The sequence below is a fragment of the Aulonocara sp. 'chitande type north' Nkhata Bay genome, linkage group LG12 (genome assembly GCF_057382095.1).
Source record: "Aulonocara sp. 'chitande type north' Nkhata Bay isolate Kocher_YH1m ecotype deep benthic linkage group LG12, A_spYH_male_GT1.1, whole genome shotgun sequence".
Taxonomy (NCBI): domain Eukaryota; kingdom Metazoa; phylum Chordata; class Actinopteri; order Cichliformes; family Cichlidae; genus Aulonocara; species Aulonocara sp. 'chitande type north' Nkhata Bay.
Genome location: NC_141355.1, coordinates 11,127,219 through 11,154,132, shown reverse-complemented (window position 1 = coordinate 11,154,132; position 26,914 = coordinate 11,127,219). Strand labels below are relative to the sequence as shown.

General features: G+C 40.4%; 1 long non-coding RNA gene across 2 annotated transcripts; it reads right to left on the bottom strand.

Annotated features, from left to right (window-relative positions):
- Positions 1 to 14,314: 14,314 nt before the first annotated feature.
- Positions 14,315 to 17,050, bottom strand: LOC147316971 (uncharacterized). Of its 2 annotated transcripts, XR_015131659.1 has the most exons (5): positions 16,907 to 17,050; positions 16,687 to 16,799; positions 14,942 to 15,036; positions 14,773 to 14,831; positions 14,315 to 14,607 (listed from the first exon to the last, which is right to left on the bottom strand). It is a non-coding gene; the product is annotated as an uncharacterized LOC147316971 (long non-coding RNA). The 2 variants fall into 2 exon arrangements; XR_015131658.1 differs by having other exon boundaries at positions 14,315 to 14,831.
- Between the last annotated feature and the right edge of the window lie 9,864 nt (positions 17,051 to 26,914).

Genomic DNA, 26,914 nt, shown 5'->3' with positions numbered 1-26,914 from the left:
GTAAGGCTGTCGATGTCCTCTCCGTGGTCATCACAAATCACCTCCCACACAGTCGACTCAAAACAATCCTTAAGAGCCTCCTCGCTCTCCTCTGACCATCTCTGTACTGTGCGGGTGGCTGGTGGCTCCCTGCGCACTAAGGGCTCATACACAGGGACAAGGTGTACCAGGTTGTGATCAGATCTGCCCAGGGGAGGGAGAGGTGATGAACTGTATGCCTCTTCTGCATTGGCATACAGTAAGTCCAGTGTTTTATTGACTCTGGTTGGGCAGGTCACATACTGGGTGAAGGTGGGCAGTGTGGAGTCCAGTGAGGCATGATTGAAGTCCCCTGATATTATGAGAAGGGCTCTCGGTGATTGCGTTTGCAGTCTGCTGACCAGAGAGTGGAGAGAGTCACAGGCTGCATCCGCGTTGGCCGGATGCAGCCTGATGAGACTGAACAGAAGAATTTTGCTCAATAGCTCACATCTTTGGGATTAAATACAATGCTTTTGGACACAATATAATTGCTGCATTAAATGACAGGCAACCATTGTGTCTCCACCCAACATAATTTGACTTTCAAGTTCACTTCACTAATGTGCACATTTGCTCTTTGGTGACCTACCGAGTCCCCAGAAGACCTGCGCCTAACTAGTACAGTTTAGTCATCATTAGAACATCGCAGCAGTTTGCACTATTCTCTTGCACTATAACTAACCGTTAACACCTTCACTAGGTCAAATTTGACAGTCTTTTTGTGCACCTTGTGATGAACCCTTTGAATTTGCATTCATGAAAGCGACTCCAGCAAAGATGTTCCTGTGTTCCTGTTACTCAGCTTGGCCATATAGTTGTTTTTCTTAAGCAAGGAAAAAATTCTGTGATCATTCACTTTTTTCCTTTTGGTGATGCTGAGCCGGTCACTGCTTTACTTCTTTTTAAAGATGTATCAGATTATTTATCTGGTTGCTCTTATGGTTTATTTTGTTTTATTCAGCCTAATTACAACATCCTTGCATTTCATTGGCATCTCTTTGGACCTTGTATTGATTTATTAGCTAGCAAATGCATATTCAACATCTTGACTGGGTAATTTAAAATCCACTGCAAAGATTGATAAATTATAAGAACGGTTTCATTGTCCAAATACCCATGGACTTAACTGCACAGCTGCCCTTATTTACAATATCTATAAAAAATTGAAATCCCAAAATGCTTTTCAATACAACATGGAATATTGGTGAACCACCTCACATTGTCAGTCCTCTGGCTGTGGTCCTGGCCCATTGGAACATTGTTGGCTTTTTTCCTGTCTAAGATCTGGTGCAGTTATTATCCCAACAGAGAGAAGAGAGCACTGTAAATCATTTCCTCTGCATCGTCTTCAGATGCCAATTTCTACTACTGTGCAATCCTCCATGAATGTCTGGGTTGCTGAAAAGGCAAAATTGTGTTACAGTCATCTAGGGAGTCACCACTACTACGTGAGAGCCAGCCTACTGAAAGAAAAGAAATTGTAAACCCACATGGAGCAGACGTTTACACTTTGTAGTTGCAGACACAGAACTGGCAACATGCTGCACTACACAGATGGTAAAGTACTGTGGACCTGCACTTTGTGGTTCAGATTAGGTTCAGTTTAGGTTCCTACAGCCCACTGTAAAATCTTGCTATCTTTGTTTGTGCAGGCTGACATATGTTTTAATCTAAATCTGACAAATTATTCAAACTATCCTTCCAAAACACTTAAGCAACATAATCAAGGGCACTCAGAAAAGGACAATCGGAATGACGATAGAGTTCAATAGATTGATCTTGACCCTAACATTTAGGGAGGTCACGTTCCAAATAGGTTGGAGATGTCGGAGGACACCGGCCGCCCTCCCTGCTCTGACGTCGACATCTCGGTCAGAGATCCCCTCATTCGAGATGATGCTGCCAAGATATGTGAAATTCTCCACCTCTTCAGCACGGTGATGGTTGATCATGATAGGAACGCAGGCAGACAAAGATAACACATTACTTTATTTCTATAAATAAAAGTAATTTATTGGCTGTCATGTGGGACGTTTTGGGGTTTGTTCTCATTCTTTTTCAGTATTTATAGTTCCGTTATATATGTTATCAAACATGTTATAGTTTGATTATTTTAGTTAACCTTTTTTCCACTCTGTGTTCCTCATTAGGTTAGGTTTCATCTTTTGTGTTTCCTTTCTTTCCACCCCAGTCAGTCATGTCTTTGCATGTTTATTCTCCTGTTGCACAGTCAAGTTCATGTCCTAGTCCTGACCTCAGTGTTTGTTACTTCCTGTTTTATTTTGTTAGTCTCGTGTGTATGATGTTCAGTTTTGCTTCCTCCGTCTGTCCCTTCTGAGTTCTTCTGTGTGGATAGATTGCCCAAGTTTACCTTTGTTCCTTGTTGCATTCTTCCTCTAGCTGTGATTCTTCCTTCCTACTCATGTTTTCTCCCAGATTAACTGTTTTGCAGTTTTTGCAGCTATAAACAAGTTTTCATGTTGTGCTTTGTGAGTCCTGTGTTTGGGTTCTGCCACACATACTGTTGGCACAGTGTAGGCATACTGGGAGAAAACCATATGGTAGTGAGTAAACCGTGGGGCTAAGTGGGCACAATGCTGAAGTTTCCCCTGAGTTTGGTACACCACACATATAAACATTATTGTTGATGCAAATCCCAAATAACTGCACTTGCATAAAGTAGAATTATTAATTTAAGTCATGTTTTCAACACTAACTTGTTTTCAGAGAATAAAAATATATCAAAAGAGAAAAAAATTGACAAAAATAAAGGACAAATTAAGTTAAAGTTATAGACAAATACACAATATTAACTCACAAAAAGTTGTACTGGTCATCTGTTTGTTAAAATAAAAAAAAAAGAGTAATAGCTTCATTGAGCAGGCTGGGAAAAAAACAAACACAATGAACCCCCTATTTCCCATAGTTGCTCGTAAAACTTTTAGAGATTTTGGTGATTCAAAAAGGTTTCCAATCTTTTTTTTCTTTTTTTTTTTTTACTGTACCTATATATCAAAAGTCAAACATCAACAGATGCTATGCTTCAATGTACACTATAACGTTTTAACATGCATGGCAGTGCATGAGACTGAAGTGTTCAGTTCCTGTCAGCAGACAGGAACTGAACACAAGACTTCTGACTTGGAAGCTTTTGTAGGTTGTTTGACATCTTTGTTCTGTGAGTAGGTATTGTGAATCAGTGTCTTTCATGTCATAAAGGGTCTTACGTGTGTTTTCAAGAGTTGGGAGTGAGAATGCTTTGGAAGGGGTTTGAATAATTTTGATGAAAGAAGAAAATTATTTATACTACTAGTCAATACTGACAACAAATTCATTTTTTTCAAAGTTAAATAAAGTAGGTTAATATTATTTGCAGCTACATGAAGTTTTGCTTCTAAAAGACTATTTTAATAAAGTGAGAGGAGTGTGCTATGTATACCAGGAGTAGCATTAATTACTGCTTTCATCATCCAGCTGTACTGCAGCTACTGTACATTAACAGTCCTCATGCAAGCACTGATGAGAACATAAAGCTTGTCTCTTAGATCAGTCCAACAGTGTGTAGTCTGTGGGAGTTCTCCACACCGGTGTGGGGATGCAGCAGCACTAGCTTCAGCAGACAAATGTCAACAGCTTATGATGCTCGATCACAGCAATAATCTGATCCTTCCTTTTGTAAGTCACAGACCTGTTGCTAATGGGATTCCAGCTATCAAAGGATTATGATCATCTGGCTCCCTATGCACATCAGTGCTGCTACTTTACACATATTCTTTACCAATTTGACAACTACTTTGTCAGTGGCAGTTAATGTGCCTACTCAGAATCCCTAAAAATATTTAAACTATAAGGAATGTAATGTGATTGATGGTGAAAAATGTAAAATGGATTTGAGGTGTCAGAGTTTTTTTTTCTCTTTAAAGACAGTCTCATCACTGAGAGTATTACTTTGTGGAATGGTTCAGAGGATTACTGTCCATTACACTTCCTCAGTGATGGCAGGAGATTAGTCCAAATGACAGGCAGCGGGAGAGGTAGCAGAAAGGCAGGGGGTCACCGGCAGTCTGGACAATTTATTTCTTGAAGAACCATCTAGTCTTCAGTGCAGGAATAACAGGGTCCTTCATCATGAACATTGCCATGTAACTGAGAAATGATGAGGCTTTCAGATAAAAAAAAAAGAAGCTCAGAGGAACACACCTGGATTCTTTTCTTTAGTGAACCACTTTCTATTACAGCTTATGATGATGTGTGAGCGTGTATAAGAGGTACTCAATGTCACTGTGTCCTTATCCTGAAAAAAGGTTGTGCTTCGTGTCCTGCCACACTCAAAACACATCCCTTACAGCTGGCCAGAGCTATAATGATGAAGCCAGGCGTGACGGACTAAACTGACCCCTCTCTCATGTGAGTCCTCTCAAGCGACCATTATTGAGCCAATGGTTTCTCCTGCTTGTCTACATATCTGTCCCTTTGCATCTTTTGGATGAATGCAGCAATGACTGAAGGGATGGATAGATGGGGAGCCACAGTATGAAGCTCAATGAGAATTAGGTCATTACCCGGAGCGAGTTCAATAGATGATTAGAAGGAAACGCCAAAAATTGGGCCGGCCCTCCATTTTCCTGATGCCACCGCTGTTAAGCAACATGAGATTCTCCCTCAGATCAAAATTCTCCAGGGTCCTGGGGGTACACACCAGAAATAAATTGTTGTTGTTTTACTTAGCAATTTCCTCTGGGAGAATCTTCAAATGTGTAACAGGTTAGAGCTCAAAAGAAAGACAACTTCTTTGTATGATATTTATTAAAGCTATTTTTTTCAGTTTGAACTACTTCAACTCTTTATTCAGAAACCATCCACAGACATGTTGCCATAGCAACGGTCTCTTTCTTTCAGACATTCCAGGAAGTTGACTGAGTCTGCTTCCTAAGCTGACAGAGTAAGAGGAGGGTATCGACCATATTCTTCTTCCCACAGGACAAACAGTGCAGCTACTTTTTCTGCTGTCTGCTTTAGCTGAACACGCAGAGACTTACAAAGTGATCCCTCACATGGCTTGCGGCATGTTTTTACTTTGCCTACATCGAGTTTCTCTAGGTTCAGTAAGAAGGGTCGGAGTAATTTTTTGCTCCATGATGATTATCTCTGTGCAGATTTCCCCCGGAAAGCTCATGAAATGATACAGCATACTGACTAATATCTTCCCACAAGATACATTTTGTATTTTATGCGTTGGTGGTTGCATTGCTTTGTTGTTTCTAAACTGCAGAGGCATCTCATTAATTTGTAGGAAAAATTTTAACATTTCCTTAATCTTTAGCTGTTTCCCCAATATCTGTGGTACTCATGCAATCGTGAAGAATTAGATCCATCAATAATTTTTTATTCTTTGATAAAATTAGGAAGTAGCCACCAATGAGTGAAAACTAGCATTACATCTATATATACACACAGCCCTAAATGTTATTTTAATGCAATATTTAACATGGTAGCATAACCAAGAAAAGGGGGGCACAGTCTAGCACAAGTCCCAAGTCTGCAAAAATAGGGAGGGTTGTGTCAGGAAGAGCATCCTGTGAAAAATATTTCCCAAATTAAATGTGAATCATAAAAAATGTGATTTTCATATCAGATTGGTTGGGGCTTGGGTTAGCAAGGACTATGTTGCAGAATCATTACCAGATGACTGGCAAAGTACAGCTGCAGTGCTGAGGCAAACTACCAAGAAAATGTGTTTGGTGTCTTCTCTCGACAGCAGATAGAGGACAAGGAGACATGGTGCTGGAATGAAGAAGTACAGGAAAGTATTCAGAGGACAATCTCACCAATGGTATTCGTAAAGTGCTTTTCTACTCTAACCTTTCCAATGAGCACGTTAAAACAAAAACTATAAGCCTGATTCACCTAATCACAGAACTTTTTTCCATAGCCACATTTTGGTGAGACTATAATCACAGAAGACAGTGTGAACTTTTCTTTCGTGTTAATAACAGTATAACGTCTAGGGAATACAAGGCATACTAATTAGAAACTTTTCCTTGTGTACATTATAAAAACCTCTCTTACAGATGCAGGGCAAGTCAGTAATCGGGTTATGCTAATCCATCCCTTCAACAGTGTATCAGAATGCTAAATGAAAGCTTAGTTGAATGACAAAGCTTTGAAATTCACAAATCTGAAGGATTAGATGACTTTCAAGAATTAGACATTTGGAGTGCAAGGATACAGCTTCTGCATATATGGATATCATTTTAGTTTAACAAAAAAAAGTGTATTTTACAAAAAAATACTGATAGCATGGAAAAACAGACAGAAAACCTAGGTGGATTCTAACATCCAGGTGTTACATGGCGTTGCAGCTAATGAGAGCCATAAACTACCCCCATTGTTTAAAAGTGATTACCAGTTCACTGGGGGTTTTTACAGACAGAGAGAGTGAGAGGGACCATGTTCTACATTTCTTTTTTTTTCAGAGCTGTTGATAAAACATGCATCTGTTTTTGGCATTGAGTGTTAAATTGTGACACTTTTAATAAAGCCTTTAAGTTCCTGCATTTATACTGAAGAGCAAAGAAAAGTTAGATGATGCTTGTACTATTGAAAATCACTTTACCCATAAAAGCCACATGGACAGACATGAAAAAGAATGTGTTTGTAAAACTAACAGTAACATCTGAGAACTATAAGACAGACTGTTTCTGCTTTAAAAACAGTTCGTGTTGTCAGAGTAATCATCAGACAAAGATCATTTTACTCCAAACACAAGCTGATTAAGCATCCACAGTATTGAGATGCTAATCTTTAGTATTTGAGATTGCTGAAGCAAGATCATTAAAGAAAAATACCTTTCCATGTCACCGTGCTTTCATTTGAAAATATAAAATGCAATAAGGTTGATCCTTTGCAAGTGACAAATCACATTGTTTTGATGTCATAGTATTTAGAGTACCAAACAAAACATCTTAAAAAAAAATCTACTTCACTTGAGAGATCTCTAATCTCCAGCAATTAAAATTCTGTACCCTTAGGAAGATCACACATTTTTTGTGGTCTTCTTAAGGGTAGAGAATTCGAAAAGTAGTTTTTAAGGCTTTTTTTTTTTTCGAAGTCGAACAGCTGTGGCGTTTGGTCACTTGCCATGTTGAACCTGGAGAAACAAATTATGATGATGTGGGAACAATGCAAACACAAGGATATCTGATCCAGCCCGCAGCACTGAGTTTTGGGACAGCTGGTAAGGATTTGTTTATTTCTGGGGAGTCTGCAAAGTTGTCTTGGTTGATTTCAAATACTCTGTGCGCTTCCCTCGTCAGAAGACAAATTGGGCTCATTGGTCAGATCAATACCGTCCCCAGGTCTCTTAGTGGCTGAAGCGAGAGCCTGCCTCTTTGGGGTGGTTTTTTTTGTTTTTTTTGATGGAACAGAGGTTGAGAAAGATGAGGCATCAGGTGAAGAAGCAGCAGCGTCCCTCCTCCGGAACAAGCAGAAGCGTTTTTTCTTCTTTTTCAGTTGCTGTTCCACGAGTGTTTTTTTCTCTAGGATGAGGGTTCTCAATTCATTGATTGTTTCTGCATTTTGCATCTCAAGTTTCTTGCATCTTTGCTCCACTTCTTCTAATTTTGCTTGTTTTTCTTCAAGCTTTTCTTAAGTTCTTTAGATGCTGCCTTTTGCACCTGCATTTCAGTGTTTTTGCGCTTTAAGTTGTTAGAAAGTTCTTCAAGCTTTGTGTTTTTTCTCAGCATTTCAGCAATCCTACTCTGCATCTCTGAACATTGTTTTTCCAGTTTTTCCATTGCTACTTTCAGCCCAGTTGTTTTGTCGTTCATTTCAAAATAAAATTCTTGCAGTTTTAGATGGTTCCTCATAAAGTCCTGGGAAATAAGTTTTTCTTCTTTCTGTATTTCTTGCTGTTGCGCTTTCTCTTGAAGTAACTCTTTCATTTTGTGTGCTGTGTCATCAAACCTTTTTTCCAGCACTTTGTATTTTCCCTCCACGTGTTTGAGTTTGTCCTGCGTGCCTTTGTGCTTTATGTCCAATTCCTCCTTCTCATAAAGAATTTCTTTATTTCTTTCCAGCGCTTCATCGAAATTTCCTTGGAGCTCCTGATTCTTTATGTTCATTTGTTGGAGGTCACACTGTAACTCCTCATTAATAGCTTCCCTGTCTTGAAGCTGCTTGGACATTTCTTTCAATTCAGCTTTTTTTTTCTTGATTTTGTTACTCAGGAACAGAATCTGCTCTTGGGCTTGTGTACTGTTGTTAGTTTTTTAGTCCTCTGTGTTCTGAAGATTACGATCCATTTCTTTCTGTCTTTCTTGTAGTTGCTCGTTCTCATGAAGTAACTGTTCATTTCTGTCCAGTGTTTCATCAAGTTTTTGTTTAAGCTCCTGATTCACTGTGAACATTTGTTGGACTTCACAATGTAACTCCCCATTAAGAGTGTCACTGTCTTGAAGCTCTTGGCCATTTCTTTTAATTCAGCTTTGTTTTTCTTGTCTTTGTCCATCAGGTTCATAATCCTCTCCTGGGTTTGACCAAATAAAATTCCCCAGCCCTCATTAATAATCTTTATGTCAGGCTGGCGCTGCTTATTGTTAGTTTGTTGGTCCTCTGTGTTCTGAAGATTACGATCCATTTCTTTCTGTCTTTTTTGTAGTTGCTTGTTCTCCTGAAGTAACTGTTCATTTCTTACCAGTGTTTCTTCATGCCTTTTTTGGAGCACTCTGTATTTTTCCACCATGCCTTTGAGTTTGTTTTCCACGTCTCTTAGCTTTATGTTCAAGTCTTCCTTCTCAAAAAGAATTTCTTCATTTTCTTCCAGCGCTTGATTAAGCTTTTGTTGGAGCTCCTGATTATTTTTGTCCATTTGTCTACAGGAAGGAGAGTCAGTGTGAACTTTTGGTCTTTTCTGGTGTTTTCTCTGAGACATGTCGTGGTCTGTAAACAGTGACTCTGAAAACAACCCAAATGTTTCAAAATACTTCTCGGGCAAACCTTCATTTTCTTCCAGCGCTTGATTACGCTTTCGTTGGAGCCCCTGAATCATTTTTTCCATTTGTGTCAAGAGAGGAGAGTTAGTGTGAACTTTTGGTCTTTTTTGGTGTTTTCTCTGAGACATGTCGTGGTCTGTAAACTGTGACTCTGAAAACAATCCAAATGTTTCAAAATACTTCTCTGGTGAACCTTTGAAAGCTGCGAAAACAACTTCTGCAAATACAAATGCTGCAAAAATACTGACTACAAGCTATGGAAGAAATATAGTATCATCAGAATTCAAGTATTTTTAGACATTGAATTTATGACACTGAATTTTTATTCTCCAAATTACCCTGCAAAAATATTCACCTGCAAAAATTCACCTGCAAAAAATTCACCTGCAAAAATTCACCTGCAAAAAATTCACCTGCAAAAAATTCACCTGAAAAAAATTCACCTGCAAAAATTCACCTGAAAAAAAATTCACCTGCAAAAATTCACCTGCAAAAATTCAACTGCAAAAGTGATGAACTTTAATGACCCAAGCCAGAGCAATCAGCACCAGATCGAGTCGAGTGGCTCTCAGCCAATTAAATTACGCTGTTTGATCACATGACACCGTTAGCCAGCAGTGTGTCTCCTAAAAGAGAGCTGTTTAAAGGTGAGTGATTAAGTTTTTCTCCTAAATAGAGATCATTACAGAACGCCTAGTCCTACTTAAAATCCCATTTATTATTATTATTTTTTTTATCATCTACTCGAACTAAGGAAAACGTTTGACTAACTCAAAGACAATTTCCACGCCTCCCCTGCCTGACTGCAGAGGCAGTTTTGAATTTAGGAGCGCCAAGATGGCAGCGGCAAACCCTGGCGGCTCTCCGGTGAGTATATATATTTTTTTATCTTCAAGTTTGTCTTTTGAAACCTTAATTTTATTTAAATCCGTTGCTCACGTATAAAGTACACAGACGGGGTCTTTGCTCAACTCGTCTGAGGCGTGTCTCACTAAGCGCTACATGCTAGCATCCTGCTAACCGAGCTACCCTTTACATGCTGTGCTTTAGAAAATAGGATACTCGTTAAAAAAATACTCCGCAGATATTGATAGATAGACGAACACTGCAAATATAATGTTGGAAACGAGAACGGCCTTTGGTGAAGGGGTAAAATACACCATGAATAAAGCCATAGAGTGAATGGCTGCCATGGTTGCAGAACAGCCTGATTTAATGACAAGAATGGGGAAGAGTGAGGTGAAGTGAACCACAGCCACAAAACACGGTCAGACAAGGCGGCAAAAGGGCAGTGATCTGTCCGTCAGTATGAAGTTGGTGTGTGCTTTGGTGAACAAAAACTCCAGACTGGTAGCAGGAAGATGGGAGACTTGTGTTTCACTGGAATAGTGGTGAATTAAAACATCCTTTGTTGGGGACATTTCGGTGTAAATGCATCCATACAGGCAAGACAGAGGCAGACTAGACAGTGAAGAAAACAAGGCAAACATTAGAAATATAAAAACGGAAATATAGGATGAGTCGGGGATGAGTTCCTGCCCCAAGTGGAGGAGTTCAAGTATCTCGGGGTCTTGTTCGCGAGTGATGGGAGAAGGGAGCCGGAGATCGACAGACGGATTGGGGCTGCAGCTGCAGTAATGCGGACGCTGCACCGGTCCGTCGTGGTGAAGAGGGAGCTGAGTGTAAAAGCGAAGCTCTCAATTTACCGGTCGATCTACGTCCCTACCCTCACCTATGGCCACGAGCTGTGGGTAGTGACCGAAAGAACGAGATCGCGGATACAAGCGGCAGAAATGAGCTTCCTCCGAAGGGTGGCTGGCCTCTCCCTTAGAGATAGGGTGAGAAGTTCGGCCATCCGGGAGGGGCTCAGAGTAGAGCAGCTGCTGCTCCACATCGAAAGGAGCCAGCTGAGGTGGTTCGGGCATCTGACAAGGATGCCCCCTGGGCGCCTCCTGGGTGAGGTGTTCCAGGCATGTCCCACCGGGAGGAGGCCCCGGGGCAGACCCAGGACACGCTGGAGAGATTATATCTCTCGGCTGGCCTGGGAACGCCTTGGTATTCCCCCGGATAAGCTGGAGGAGGTGGCTGGGGAGAGGGAGGTCTGGGCCTCTTTGCTTAGGCTGCTGCCGCGACCCGGCCTCGGATAAAGCGGATGAAGATGGATGGATGGAAACATAGGATTAATATAACATACAATTAGGGAAAATGTAAGGAACACAATGTAAATGATATTGTAAAGTCATTAAAACAGCATACTCTGATTAAAAGAAACACATAATTGGGTAGGATAATAATTAATAATTAAAAAAAACTAAAAAAAAACATGTACAAGAATTTAACAACTATAAAGTTGTAGCATGTCAGTACCTTACCCCATCCATTATATCCACACTTTCAGAAAAGGATATGGTCAATATCTTTACAAATACTATCTAAACTTAAACAGGATATTCCCTCTGCTTCTTCTGCTTCTCGTATACACCCTCAGGGTTTGTGATCAGCCAGCGGCTGATATGATCATTAACCTTCCTGCCTTCTTGGGACCTTTTTGTGCCACTGCTATGTGTTAAATGGCTGCCATTTCCACTGTGTTCAGTGGAATATAACCAAACTTGCCACAGGATAGTTTTTACCTGTCAATGTTAATATTCCAGTGTGAATTCCTTAAATCAGCCTAAAATGGCTGAGCAGCAGAAATCCCCACACCCATCACCCTGGGGACCATTTTCTGCCCATTGACTTCCATTATAAATGCTATTTTTCAACCCCAAATTATCATCATATGATTTTATTTTTTCTTCTTTTCTTGGATGTCAATGAAGACTCAGGGCCTTGAAGTTTTAATTTTTAAATTGCAAAAAAAATGCAAAAAAATAATGGCAGGTCAAAATGTATGTTGGTGCCAATCTTTGGTCCATCTAAAGGCCTACTTATAATGACAATCACATATTACTTCAACTGGTTTTTTGTGGAAATATTTAGTTTCGTTTTTTGGTTTTTGGGGCTTATAACACAGGGCGCTCATGTAATAACACTGGGATTTGAAGGGTTAAAACAACGAAAATATAATTAAAACTTTACATGAATATTTCAGGGAGAAGTAGTTTTACAAGGTTGGCTTATTTAAAGTGGAATAAGATATGGATATATGGTCTTTTTATGGCGTGGCTGAGAATGGTCCCTAGGGTGATGGGTGTGAGTTTTTTAAAGATTGGCAGGAGGGTTAATCCTGTAAAATAATATTCTTTCGGTTTATGAATCTGTTTGCATGGATTTCTTAATCCGTTTCCACTGTTAGCAGTAGTTGTGCATGCAGTTTTGGTGTGCTGCTCTCCAAGACTACAAGCTGCGTTAAAGTTGGAAGTAACTGGCCGATGTTCCACTGTTGAAGATCAGCTGTGCCCATTTGTTGCATATTGTGGGTATGGAGAAGTTGAGGCTCTTGCAGGCTACCCACAATTTCCCCAAACTGAGCGATTATACATCTTGCTTCCATATTTGTATCTTGTGTCACTAAAAATGCATTTTATTTTAATTTTATACATTGATTAATGACCTGCAGAATCTCCTTATCATATTAACCCTTTACAGCCGATCGGAGCGGGCACGCTCTGTTTTGCGTAACTATTTTTAAATCCCGGTAGCTCTGCAACCACGTAAGCTAGCGCAATAATTTTTTTTGCATATGAAACTGGAGGAGTTGTACTTACATCTTATGCCATCAGCTTGTCCTAGGTCACAGTTTCCTTCCACATATAGCTTTGCAAAAACTGCATAAAAATCACTTGCAGCAACAAAAACATGATATTCCAGAAACACGCTTCGCCGATCCAATCAGCTGTTTGTAACACTTCCTACGTCCATCAGCGTGAACTATCACATGACCGCATGACCTGCCCGAAACCGGAAGTGATGTCATTTTGCGGAAATGTAGTTTTTTTACCATCGTACCTCATGAGCTTATACTTGTGTTTTTAAAAGTTATGTTTGATTTCATGACTTTCTGTGTCGTTTCTGGGATGCTTAGGACTCATATTCCACTGCTGGAAATAGTTTATTGTGATGCATATGCTGCAAATTTGCACTATAATATTTATTTTCGTTTTTCCTGCAGTATATAAAAATTGGTGTATTTCAAAAATAAAACTATGAAGACACTTAAAATAAATTTCCTGTGGTGGGAAACTAGTTTCTGCAACTTTTTTGTATTTACAGTTTTGAGGGATAAGCCTCTTAAATTTCTCTAACTAGAAATATATGTTAAAAAAACAAAAACGATTTTCAATTTTTTGTAGTTTATTACACTTTTTTGCAATTTATGTAATTACTATGCACCTAATGCAGACATATTATTAAAGTTTGGGCTATAATGGTTGTATTGATGTATAGCAACTTGAAATGCTCCCAAAAATGGCTCCACAGCATGTAAAAAATATAATATAAGCTCTGGCGGACTTGGTTCTATGGTAGGTCTTAAAGGGTTAAGTGATTCATAATTGTCACTTTATGCTTTCTCCATCTTGAAAGTGATTACATCCTTTAGGTTCATTTTCTGCAGGCAGGTTTCTGACAGAACAGGCAGATTTAGAATATAACATGCAGCGTTCTATAGATGGACACATAAAGAAATGAAAAATTACATGTATGTGCTAACTTTCTAAACACTGTTACATTAATGATTAAGTAGATAAAACATTTATGTCAGCCTTGGCTCATAGTTCATTTAAAGACAAGAACTTTGTGTGTGTGTTTCAGGTACTGCACTCTCAAAGACTGAATGAACCAGCATTGCAGCCATGGGTCATTGTGAGCATCACAGGGAAGGTTGAAGCCGCCCACTCCAGCTGTAAGGCCGGAGTCACGGAGACCTGCACCCACGTCACTGCTCTTCTGTTTAATGTAGAAGCAACAGTGTTGATCTATGGCACAAGGACTGTTACAGGTGAACCTGCATACTGGGTTTTGCTGGGTAATGTGACCAAGATACAGTCAGAGGTTGGCCATAAGATAGACTTCTCCTCTTCAGCTGCCCAAAAAAGGCTCTTGATCAAAACATAAACAGACCATCTGTAGTGACAGGTAAAAGGAGCCGTCCTCAAAAAAGAAATCCCACCTGCTACTGTGGAGGAGTTGTCACTGCTATAATGCCATCATGTTTTATCTAGGGGTCTAGATTTATGCCTATAGTGCACTGCCATGTAAATAATTTGCATTTACTGAATGAGTATCACTGTTCAAAAATTGAATAAAGAAACAAACTAATTTTTGCCTTTTTTTTTAATTAAAGGCACTTTATAGAACATCACATCAGTTACAATGTAGAATCCATGTCACTGGAGCATTTTGATTCAATAAACAGTAAAAAGGTGAGCTGTGAAGACCAAGGACAAGTGCAGTTCACAGGTTTTCTATCCAAGGAATCCCAGAAGATTGCATGGTGTCATTGCCCAGCAGTTGTTCGCAGGACATATGGACTCAACCTCAACAATCCCTCACACTGAGCAGCATGAAGTGACAGTGCAGAGGAAAAACTCCCCTTTAACAAGAAGAAACCTCCAGCAGAACCAGAACCCGGTTCAGTACCAGCAGCCATCTGGGTTTGGAGGAGAGAGACAGAGACACAGAACTACCAAAAGTATATTTTTTTATGTGATTGACTGTTGTTGTAATTCAAGCCCTGAGTGTAGAGCAGGTAAGATATAAAGTTGCATCCTAAATTCCATGCTCATGCAGAGTGTTTAGTTTATGACTTTTTCACCTGGTCATTGAACAGATGGTCTTTTAGGGTTGACCAAGCTGGTACCTTGACTCTGTTCTCTGCAAGATGTTGCAAAAAACAAAATCATATGGAGACAATATTGGACACAAAAAATATATAACAATTTAGTTAAATGTAGCATTAACTCATAAGTCTTGCTAAAGTAAACCTTGTATTCTGATTCATCACAGCAGCAGTTCAGTTGGATGATGTCAGCAACTGCAGCAAGTGTCTTGCTGACTGAATAATTTCATCTTGCATAATCTGAAACAAACACATAAAGACAGAAACAATTTATAAATTAACGTTCGATAAAATCTAAGAATTAATCATTTATTAGATACCAATATGAATATGTCTACCATAAAACTTGTGTGGAGCGAAGTTACATTCAATCAAGATGGTCTGGCATGCTACAACTTTATAGTATTCTGGCTACAAGTATACATACCCATCTTGTACATGTTTTTTAACATTATTATTGTTATTATCCTACCCAATTATGTGTTTCTTTTAATCAGAGTATGCTGTTTTAATGACTTTACAATATCATTTACATTGTGTTCCTTACATTTTCCCTAATTGTATGTTATATTAATCCTATATTTCCATCCATCCATCTTCATCCGCTTTATCCGAGGCCGGGTCGCGGGGGCAGCAGCCTAAGCAAAGAGGCCCAGACCTCCCTCTCCCCAGCCACCTCCTCCAGCTTATCCGGGGGAATACCAAGGCGTTCCCAGGCCAGCCGAGAGATATAATCTCTCCAGCGTGTCCTGGGTCTGCCCCGGGGCCTCCTCCCGGTGGGACATGCCTGGAACACCTCACCCAGGAGGCGCCCAGGGGGCATCCTTGTCAGATGCCCGAACCACCTCAGCTGGCTCCTTTCGATGTGGAGCAGCAGCTGCTCTACTCTGAGCCCCTCCCGGATGGCCGACCTTCTCACCCTATCTCTAAGGGAGAGGCCAGCCACCCTTCGGAGGAAGCTCATTTCTGCCGCTTGTATCCGCGATCTCGTTCTTTCGGTCACTACCCACAGCTCGTGGCCATAGGTGAGGGTAGGGACGTAGATCGACCGGTAAATTGAGAGCTTCGCTTTTACACTCAGCTCCCTCTTCACCACGACGGACCGGTGCAGCGTCCGCATTACTGCAGCTGCAGCCCCAATCCGTCTGTCGATCTCCGGCTCCCTTCTCCCATCACTCGCGAACAAGACCCCGAGATACTTGAACTCCTCCACTTGGGGCAGGAACTCATCCCCGACTCATCCTATATTTCCGTTTTTATATTTCTAATGTTTGCCTTGTTTTCTTCACTGTCTAGTCTGCCTCTGTCTTGCCTGTATGGATGCATTTACACCGAAATGTCCCCAACAAAGGATGTTTTAATTCACCACTATTCCAGTGAAACACGAGTCTCCCATCTTCCTGCTACCAGTCTGGAGTTTTTGTATACCAAAGCACACACCAACTTCATACTGACGGACAGATCACTGCCCTTTTGCCGCCTTGTCTGACCGTGTTTTGTGGCTGTGGTTCACTTCACCTCACTCTTCCCCATTCTTGTCATTAAATCAGGCTGTTCTGCAACCATGGCAGCCATTCACCCTATGGCTTTATTCATGGTGTATTTTACCCCTTCACCAAAGGCCGTTCTCGTTTCCAACATTATATTTGCAGTGTTCGTCTATCTATCAATATCTGCGGAGTATTTTTTTAACGAGTATCCTATTTTCTAAAGCACAGCATGTAAAGGGTAGCTCGGTTAGCAGGATGCTAGCATGTAGCGCTTAGTGAGACACGCCTCAGACGAGTTGAGCAAAGACCCCGTCTGTGTACTTTATACGTGAGCAACGGATTTAAATAAAATTAAGGTTTCAAAAGACAAACTTGAAGATAAAAAAATATATATACTCACCGGAGAGCCGCCAGGGTTTGCCGCTGCCATCTTGGCGCTCCTAAATTCAAAACTGCCTCTGCAGTCAGGCAGGGGAGGCGTGGAAATTGTCTTTGAGTTAGTCAAACGTTTTCCTTAGTTCGAGTAGATGATAAAAAAAAAAAAAATAATAAATGGGATTTTAAGTAGGACTAGGCGTTCTGTAATGATCTCTATTTAGGAGAAAAACTTAATCACTCACCTTTAAACAGCTCTCTTTTAGGAGACACACTGCTGGCTAACGGTGTCATGTGATCAAACAGCGTAATTTAATTGGCTGAGAGCCACTCGACTCGATCTGGTGCTGATTGCTCTGGCTTGGGTCATTAAAGTTCATCACTTTTGCAGTTGAATTTTTGCAGGTCATTTTTTTTCAGGTGAATTTTTGCAGGTGAATTTTTTTCAGGTGAATTTTTTGCAGGTGAATTTTTGCAGGTGAATTTTTTGCAGGTGAATTTTTGCAGGTGAATTTTTTGCAGGTGAATATTTTTGCAGGGAAATTTGGAGGATAAAAATTCAGTGTCATAAATTCAATGTCTAAAAATACTTGAATTCTGATGATACTATATTTCTTCCATAACAAGCTGTTGCCGTTCTACCCTATTTAAAGAAAATCTTCAAAGGTCAGGTCACAGTCCCAAAGTCTTTCCGGGTGCAAAAGAAAGAAAAAACTCAAAATATTATCACATATTTGCACAAGTGCTCTAATGTTTTCGGAGTTGCCTGTTACCCACCAGCTGACCACATAGCTGGACTGGCCATTACTTCCCGTACTTCAGCTAGAATGAAAAAAAGACAAAGCTGGAGTTATTCTGTCTTTACGTTGCACAGCTGCTTCTTCTCCCCTCATTCTCTCTCCCTCCCTCTCCTGTTGCTACTTCAGTCATGAAACTGATGAATGATCAGCTGATCGTCTCTCTTGTTTGTTTATCTCTCACTTTGCGCCAGAAACAGGAAACCAGCGGATGTTGTGCTAAACAACAACAGCACGTTCAAGTTTGATAAGCTGTTATTAGAATTTATTTAAGATTAATTTCTAGTTTGAGCTGATGTTTGCTGGAGCCACAACTGTAAAAGCTGCTGCTCATGATATCGGTTTGGAAACATGAAGGTGATACATATATACCAACAAGACAGTGTACATCACTGTCACAACAGCGTTTGTTTTAGTTCAAAAGCTTTATGGTCTTTCTACAGAGCCCTGCAAGGGACATGGGAGAAAAAAAAAATTATGATGAACTTCTGTGAGATCTCGCAAAACTAACTCGGGATCTCGCAAAAGTCCGTCTTAATTTTTTTTTCTCCCATGTCCCTTGCAGGGCTCCGTATTTTTCCTATAATACTTGGTGGTGTAGTCGGTGATTTTTTTGTCAGTTCAGCCTTATATATTATGTTTAACCTGAGTGACCACCCGGTCATCTGGTGGGTAACAGGCATCTCCGAAAACGTTAGAGCACTTATGGAACTATGTGATGTCTTGATAAATCCAGCAGATATTTGAAGTTTACACAGCACCATTCTCGCATGAAAATATCTTAAAAGTTTATTTTGTGACCCAGAAAGAATAATATTTCAAACTCCGCCACTCTGTGTTCCTCCGCCACTGCCTCGTTTGAGTTTTGGACGAAATGGATTCTGGGATATTTCGTCATTTCGAACTGATTGGAGACCAGAACAGCCAATCAGATTTTTTTGCATCCAAGTCTGTGATTGGCTGGTTTTGTGGCACAAATATAACGGCGTAGGCAAGGGCAGAAATGTTGAGAGTGCAAGCAACACATTGCGAGTGAGCGCAAATACAAAAACTGAGCGAGAGGGGCTGCTATTGTGTGTATGTATGGATAATAGCAAACACTGAAATACATTTTTCGCACGCAGCAATGAATTTTGTTCACTCAAATTCAGCTTTTCTTCGCTCAAAATAAATTTCTCCTCAAAATGCAACACTTGCACCTGCCAACCTTTTTTACTTGTGCTCAATTTTTTTTTTACGTGCGCTCAGAATAGTGGCACAAAAATAACGCGATCACAGGGGCTGTAGTTACACTCGCAGTAGCACAGCGGGAAAGAGAGAGAGAAAGAGAACCAGGGACAACGTCACATTAGAAAAGTATAGTAATCATCCACAATTATTTTCAGTTGCAGATGATAAAGGATTCAGAAAGTTTATTCATGCAGGCCCATTTGACAGAGAATATGCATGTTCTTTTTGTTTTCATATTTTTATATTTAATTGTGTTGTGGTTTGCAGTGTTTTGTGTTGTTTCACTTTAAATATGTTTAAAAGGAAAAAGCTGAAAATTTAAATAGTTAAAAGTTGAACTGTGAATAGTTGTTTTTTGCATTATATGATTTATTTATTACATTTTATGTGGAGTGAATAAATAAAAGTATATTTACGGTGGCCCCTAGAGACAAAGCACGTACAAACTTCAAAACACGTACGAACTCTGAAGCACGTACAAACCCCGAAGCACGTACAAACTCCAAAACACGCAAAAACTCAGAAGCACGTAAAAACTCAGAAGCACGTAAAAACTCCAAAACACGTACAGAACACAACAGAAGTGCTCCAGAATGCTAGGCGCAGTGTTGAGCTTTTGTTACCTTGTGGCTACACAAGCCAGCAAGTACCAATGACCGGATTTGGTGTGTGGTAGTAACAAGTAAATGAACATTTTTTTAAAATTATTTGAATATATATGAGTGCTTGTGTATAAATACACAAACCATACACATATGCTTTCAATTGTGTAATTTAAGTGATCTAGGTAGCTCTGTTTTGGAAGTTCAGTTAACGCTAGAAATGTGGTTTGGAATTTGTACGTGGTTTTTGGAGTTTGTACGTGCTTTGTCTCTAGGGGCTACTGCATATATTTATATATAAAATTTATATAAATAAAACCACTTTTTTTTTTACATTATTAATTCCTTTTGTGCATAATTTTATATTATTGTTAATAATAAATTAATTAAAGCAACAAAACAACCTGAAGAGCTTGTTGGGAGCCAAAAGAGCCAGCTCTTTTTAGTGAGCCGAACCGAAAGAGCCGGTTCTCTAAAAAGAGCTGGAAATCCCATCACTAGTGGTGACTTGTGTGGACTTGGCACAGCTAAATATCCCAGAATGCAATTGTCCAAAACAAATGTGTTGTTTAAATCAGAGACTGCACTTATGAAAGAACAATAAATATTTTTTATTTTGATTATGTAAGTAATGTAAGTACCAAACAAACTTGTGGTAGGCCTAAACTTATTTTCAGAATAATTAAATCTGAGACTTTGTTTAATTGTAAGATTATAACAGTGATGGCAATATAATTGTTATTCAGCAGAACAGTGTCCAGTATGTTGGCTGTTATACTTTTTTGCATCTGAAAATAAAAGTTGGGCAGATTTTAAAATCATTACAAAAAGTGTTGTTAATTATTTTTAATTATATTCAGGTTACCACAAATTGTTTTTTCGTTTAGTTAAACTTGAAATGTTTGTCAGCAGGTAAACAATTAGTATTGTACAGTCAGAAATATCAAGTTATTCTTAATACTGCAGACTTGCAATGAATACGTTGAATAAGTTGTCCTTTACTCAGTGTTTTTTGAGGCAACGAGTTTGCATATTTTTTTGAGTTCAAGAAACAAAATAGGTTTTTACTCTGTACTCAAAGTGAATAAGTTGCCTTAACTTAGTCATCTTAAGTAAACTTTACTCATTTTTTTTTGATGCAACGTGTTTGAGTAGTTTTTTTGAGTTCAGGGAACTAACGAGGTTGGACAGTGTACTCAAAATGAGTAATGCTGGGCTTACACTGTGCGATTTTTGGCCCATTTTGAGACGATTTTTGAGTCGTGCGACCGATTTGGCGATCGGCCCGATTTTGGCCTTCATCGTGCGTTGTGCATCGTGTAGTATACGTGGGTTAACGAGACGCGATTAACACCACACGACCAGCTCCCGATCATCAATCGCTTGGTCGGGAGGATTTCAAACAGGTTTGAAATCCTCCCGACCGTCGTGAGGGTGTCACCGCAGTTTCTCACACTGCGCACGTGCAAACACAAATGTCAGCGAAAAAGACGGAGCAGCACGGCTGTGCAGCCTGTGATCTGGACACAAGCGATGGAGGCACTTGTAGAACTATGGCAAGCTCATCCGAGCCTTTTCGATGTGGCCTCACAAAATTATCACGACCACAACAACCGTGAAAATAGTTGGATCTACACTGCTGCTCAATCACAGCTGCCTGGTCAATGTTTTTCATTAGCAAATTAGCAAAGTTGATGATGGTGGTGTGTGTGTCTGTGTGAGTGAAAGACAGAGAGGGAGAGCGAGCGACAGAATTTCTGTTATAACCTTCATTTTATGTACGCACAGTAGGGCTGCTCAATTAATCGAATTTTAATCACGATTACGATCTGGGCTTTCAACGATCATTAAAAATGACTGAGCCGATTATTAGCCCCTCCCTCATTTATCCGCGACACCTTAAAGGCCGGTCCGTGAAAATATTGTCGGGCATAAACCGGTCCGTGGCGCAAAAAAGGTTGGAGACCGCTGATTAAGAGGACCCGAGGGAAGCTCGGAAAGCTAAGCAGAAGTTATTTGGAGAGTGACTGCCGTTGGTTGAAAAGAGAGTTTAAAAAAAAACTTCAGTGGTGTTGCACACTATTTTATATTATTTTTTTAAAGTCATTGTTAACCCTTTAAAGCCGGTCAGAGCAGCACGCTCCGTTTTGCGTAACTATTGTTAAATCCCTGTAGAACCTGAACCACGTAAGCTAGCGCAATAATTTGTTTTGCATATGAAACCGGAGGAGTTGTACTTACATCTGATGCCATCAGCTTGTCCTCGGTCACGGTTTCCTTCCACATATAGCTTTGCAAAAATTGCATAAAAAGCGCTTGCAGGAACAAAAACATAATATTCCAGAAACACGTTTTGCCGATCCGATCAGCTGTTCGTAACACTTCCCACAGTGAAATGATGCACATGCTGTTTTCTTTGCAAATTTGCATCATAGGATTGTTTTTTGTTTTTCCTGCAGTATATAAAAATTGCTGTATCTCCAAAATAAAACTATGAAGACACTCAAAATAAATTTCCTGTTGTTGTAAACTATTTTTTGCAACTTTATTGTATTTAAAGTTTTGAGGGATAAACCTCTTAAATTTCTCCAAGTAGAAATATATGTAAACAAAACAAAAGCGATTTTCAATTTTTTTTGTAGTTTATTGCACTTTTTTGCAATTTATGTAATTACTATGGACTTAATGCATACATATTATTAAAATATGGGCTATAACAGTTGTATTGATGTATAGCAACTTGAAATGCTCCCACAAATGGCACTACAGCATGTAAAAAAATAATATAAGCTCTGGTGGACTTGGTTCTATAGTAGGTCTTAAAGGGTTAAATAAATATCGTCAAATAATCGTGATTATCATTTTTGCCATAATCGAGCAGCCCTAACGCACAGTGTGAGCACTCGGGTCGCATCAGAGCATCGGGTCGTATAGTGTGAGACCCTGCATCGTGACCTATGAACTTCTAACCCCTGCGAGTCAATTGTACAGTTTGAACAGGAGCTGAATCGCGCGACTGAAAAAAATCGCACAGTGTAAGCCCAGCTTTAGTTGCCCTAACTTAATAATTTTTAAGTAAAATTTACTCAATTTTTTTGAGTTCTGGGAACTAATAATAATAATAATAATAATGGATTGCATTTATATAGCGCTTTTCGGGACCCTCAAAGCGCTTTACAATACCACTATTCATTCACTCTCACATTGATACACTGGTGAAGGCAAGCTACAGTTGTAGCCACAGCTGCCCTGGGGCAGACTGACAGAAGCGAGGCTGCCATATCGCGCCATCGGCCCCTCTGGCTAACTAATGAGGCTGTACAGTGTACTCAAAATGGGTAAGTTGCCTTAGCTTAATCATCTTAAGTTAAACTTTACTCAATTTTTTTGAGGCAACAAGTTTGCATACTCCAGGTCGGGGATGAGTTCGTGCCCCAAGTGGAGGAGTTCAAGTATCTCGGGGTCTTGTTCGCGAGTGATGGGAGAAGGGAGCCGGAGATCGACAGATGGATTGGGGCTGCAGCTGCAGTAATGCAGACACTGCACCGGTCCGTCGTGGTGAAGAGGGAGCTGAGTGTAAAGGCGAAGCTCTCAATTTACCGGTCGATCTACGTCCCTACCCTCACCTATGGCCACGAGCTGTGGGTAGTGACCGAAAGAACGAGATCGCGGATACAAGCGGCAGAAATGAGCTTCCTCCGAAGGGTGGCTGGCCTCTCCCTTAGAGATAGGGTGAGAAGTTCGGCCATCCGGGAGGGGCTCAGAGTAGAGCAGCTGCTGCTCCACATCGAAAGGAGCCAGCTGAGGTGGTTCGGGCATCTGACAAGGATGCCCCCTGGGCGCCTCCTGGGTGAGGTGTTCCAGGCATGTCCCACCGGGAGGAGGCCCCGGGGCAGACCCAGGACACGCTGGAGAGATTATATCTCTCGGCTGGCCTGGGAACGCCTTGGTATTCCCCCGGATAAGCTGGAGGAGGTGGCTGGGGAGAGGGAGGTCTGGGCCTCTTTGCTTAGGCTGCTGCCCCCGCGACCCGGCCTCGGATAAAGCGGATGAAGATGGATGGATGGAAGTTTGCATAGTTTTTTTGAGTTCTATGAACTAATTATATTTTACAGTGTAACTAAGAAACTTTTGAAAGAAATAGTCTTATAATTGTGTAATTGACCGGTTTGTGAATCGAGTCTGGTTCTAAGGTCTCGCGCCATCCAGGCAGCACACGCAAGGTTGATTGTTGCAGTTATAATTGGTATGGCTGTAATTGACACAGGTAATGATAAGTGTATGAACCATATACTGGGCCTCGCGCAAATATATCTATATGTATATATATATTTGATTCAGGTATGTTGACCCAGGGTGATATCTAAAACCCACAGGACACCGGCCCTTGAGGCCTGGAGTTCCCCACCCCTGCCTTAGAACTATGGTAAAATGGTAAATGGCCTGTATTTATATAGCGCTTTACTAGGCCCTAAGGACCCCAAAGCGCTTTACATATCCAGTCATCCACCCATTCACACACACATTCACACACTGGTGAGGGCAGCTACATTGTAGCCACAGCCACCCTGGGGCGCACTGACAGAGGCGAGGCTGCTGGACACTGGCGCCACCGGGCCCTCTGACCACCACCAGTAGGCAACGGGTGAAGTGTCTTGCCCAAGGACACAACGACTGAGACGGTTCGAGCCGGGGCTCGAACCAGCAACCTTCCGATTACAAGGCAAACTCCCAACTCTTGAGCCACGATTGCCCCGCTAGACTTGATTGACAAAATTTATAGTAGCGTATTTGTAGGAGAGCTATTCAGTCTTTGCATTCATGTTCTTCTAGTTCCGTGGTCCCCTGGTTCACTATGGCCGAGAACCAAGTGATTCTGCAGATCCACTTTGCCCACAATAAAACCACACAAAAACAGAAATAGATATATATGAAAAGGAAAAAACAAACAAACACACTTGGCTTTCAATTATAAACTTGCAGTTTATTTCTACTGATGGATGTTTTAGGCATCTACAAATACTATGTTAGATTCCCGTGTCACAAAATGTTGGAATTCTGCTTTAATGTAGTCATTTGACTGATGCGATATTCACTCTAGTCTTCCCAAGGGACATTATCTCACACATGACATATTTTAAGTGAAGTAAAAGTCTGATCTATAGTTCAGTCATCTGGCAGTGAGTGCAGATTAAAACAAACACAAAGATTTGCAGCTTCTGTGTAACCCAGGTCCTCTAGGTCTCCTGGTCCTCCTGCAAAATGTCAAACAGAGCTGCTGTGAGTTAACAGACAATGGAAATATCAGGTTCTCTGAGCTACAAGTAACAACCCTGCATCCTCTTTCAGTCTGGCATAGCTGAGGTCACAAATTATTAACAGTCACATACGATAGATGAATACTGTAGGCAGGTGAGGCACAAGTTGTAAATGTCTGGTATGGTCATAGGGATGGGGGCCGAGGATTACCTAGTGACAATGAAAATATCCTTTATGGTTTTTCCTCCGCAGCAAACATATGGTGGAGTGCAAGTTTTATGAGACACTATACCGAACTGAACGGGCATGGTCCTGCCTTGCTGTTGGCTGTAGACTGAAAAAAAACCCATTACAGTCTGAGAGCGGTCTCTGTAAAAGAATTACGTTTTTTTTTTCTTTTTTCTTTTTCTGGTGGAAATCGAGGCAAAACTTTGTAATAGGTGAAGATAATTTAGTGGAACAACTCAGTGAAATCTGACCTTTTACACAAAGTAGTGAACACTGTGATGACAAAACTTGTTTGGAAGTGTTTCTAAATTGTCAGACTTTCAAAGACTGATACAAAGTGAGGGGACAACACAAGCTGAGATACAAATAAAGCAATCCACTAACAGATAAAACGTGGGAAAAACTCCCCTAAACTAAAGAAAAAATAATTATCAGGTAGAGCACACTGGCTCAGGCGTAGCTCAGATTCTGAATGTGGTCTCAGACTATTGTTGTCATGAAGGTGACAGGATGATGTTCCCTATGTAAATTTCTAATTTTAACGCAAGCCTTTCTACATTGCTAGCACTATACATGCTCGACAATGCATGCAAAAATATTAGAAAATGGTCGAGTAGATGCTTTGAATACACCTGGTACTAATAAAATACTAGACTTTTCACACCAAAACTAAAGCACAAAGTTTGTGACTTTCCCCACAGCGCGACAGAAAACCATGCCTCTAAATTGAAGTCTTACGGTATCCAGATAAGATGGCTATGTTATTTTTAAAAAGTACAAAAGTAATATTGCTTTTTTTCATGTTTTAATAGACATATTTTACATGGTCTACTGGGCCTGGCTTACTTTGGAATCAACCTCAAGTAATCATTAGAGGAAGTGGACTGACATCATTTCAAGTAAGCTCTCACTCTGCAGGCTTACTTGTTCCTAGAGTATTTAAAAGTAGAATGGGAGGGAGAGCCTTCAGTTTTCAGGCCTTTCTTCTGTGGAACCAGCTTCCAGTTTGGATTCGGGAGACAGACACTATCTCTACTTTCAAGATTAGGCTTAAAACTTTCCTTTTTGTTAAAGCATATAGTTAGGGCTGGATCAGGTGACCCTGAATCCTCCCTTAGTCATGCTGCAATAGACGTAGGCTGCCGGGGATTCCCATGATGCATTGAGTTTTTCCTTTCCAGTCATCTTTCTCACTCACTATGTGTTAATAGACCTCTCTGCATTGAATCATATCTGTTATTAACCTCTGTCTTTTATCCTGTCTTCCTTCTCTCATCCCAACCGGTTGCAGCAGATGGCCGCCCCTCCCTTAGCCTGGTTCTGCCGGAGGTTTCTTCCTGTTAAAAGGGAGTTTTTCCTTCCCATTGTCGCCAAAGTGCTTGCTCATAGGGGGTCATATGATAGTTGGGTTTTTCTCTGTATCTATGAAGGGCCTTGAGGCGACTTGTTGTAATTTGGCGCTATATAAATAAAATTGAATTGAATTGAATTAAAACTACCAAGGTTGCCCAACTGTCCACAGGGTTACAACAAATTGGCGGGTATGTGAATGTCTGTATGGAACCACACATAAAGTTCCCAAGCAGACTCTCACATAGACATGCAGACATGGAAACTGTAAAACTGCAATATAAAGCAAACAAATATTATCCATAGCAACGTTACATAATATATCTATTTTTTTAAACACTAAAGTATAACTCGGTGGCACAGATAAAATATGCTATCCAGAAAACTTTAAATACAGCTCTTTGTCTATGATAATCTATTCTATAACTAATAAGTGTTTCTCTCTGAAAATAAGATATTAATCTGGTTTGAAGTGGTGAAACTATCTTGTTTGGGCTTTGTTTGTTGTGTGGTTACCACACGTTTTATTTTACTGTTTGAAAATTTACCCTCAGTTCCAATCTTTTCGTTTTCCTGACACTTGTCCATTGGCTCGCTGACTTCCTCTGTCTCTGGCTTTCATCTGCCTTTCTATGTCCAGACCTAGAGTTATGTTCAGCATGGTAACTTGAGGATGACAGTCTCTCTGGGGGCTCAGTTCTCCGTGCTTGGGTGTTCCACTCTGCTCTGGTTTGATGGATGAAATCTTTTTTTGTGTTCTTTGGCAGGTGTGCTGTGGGTAAATGAG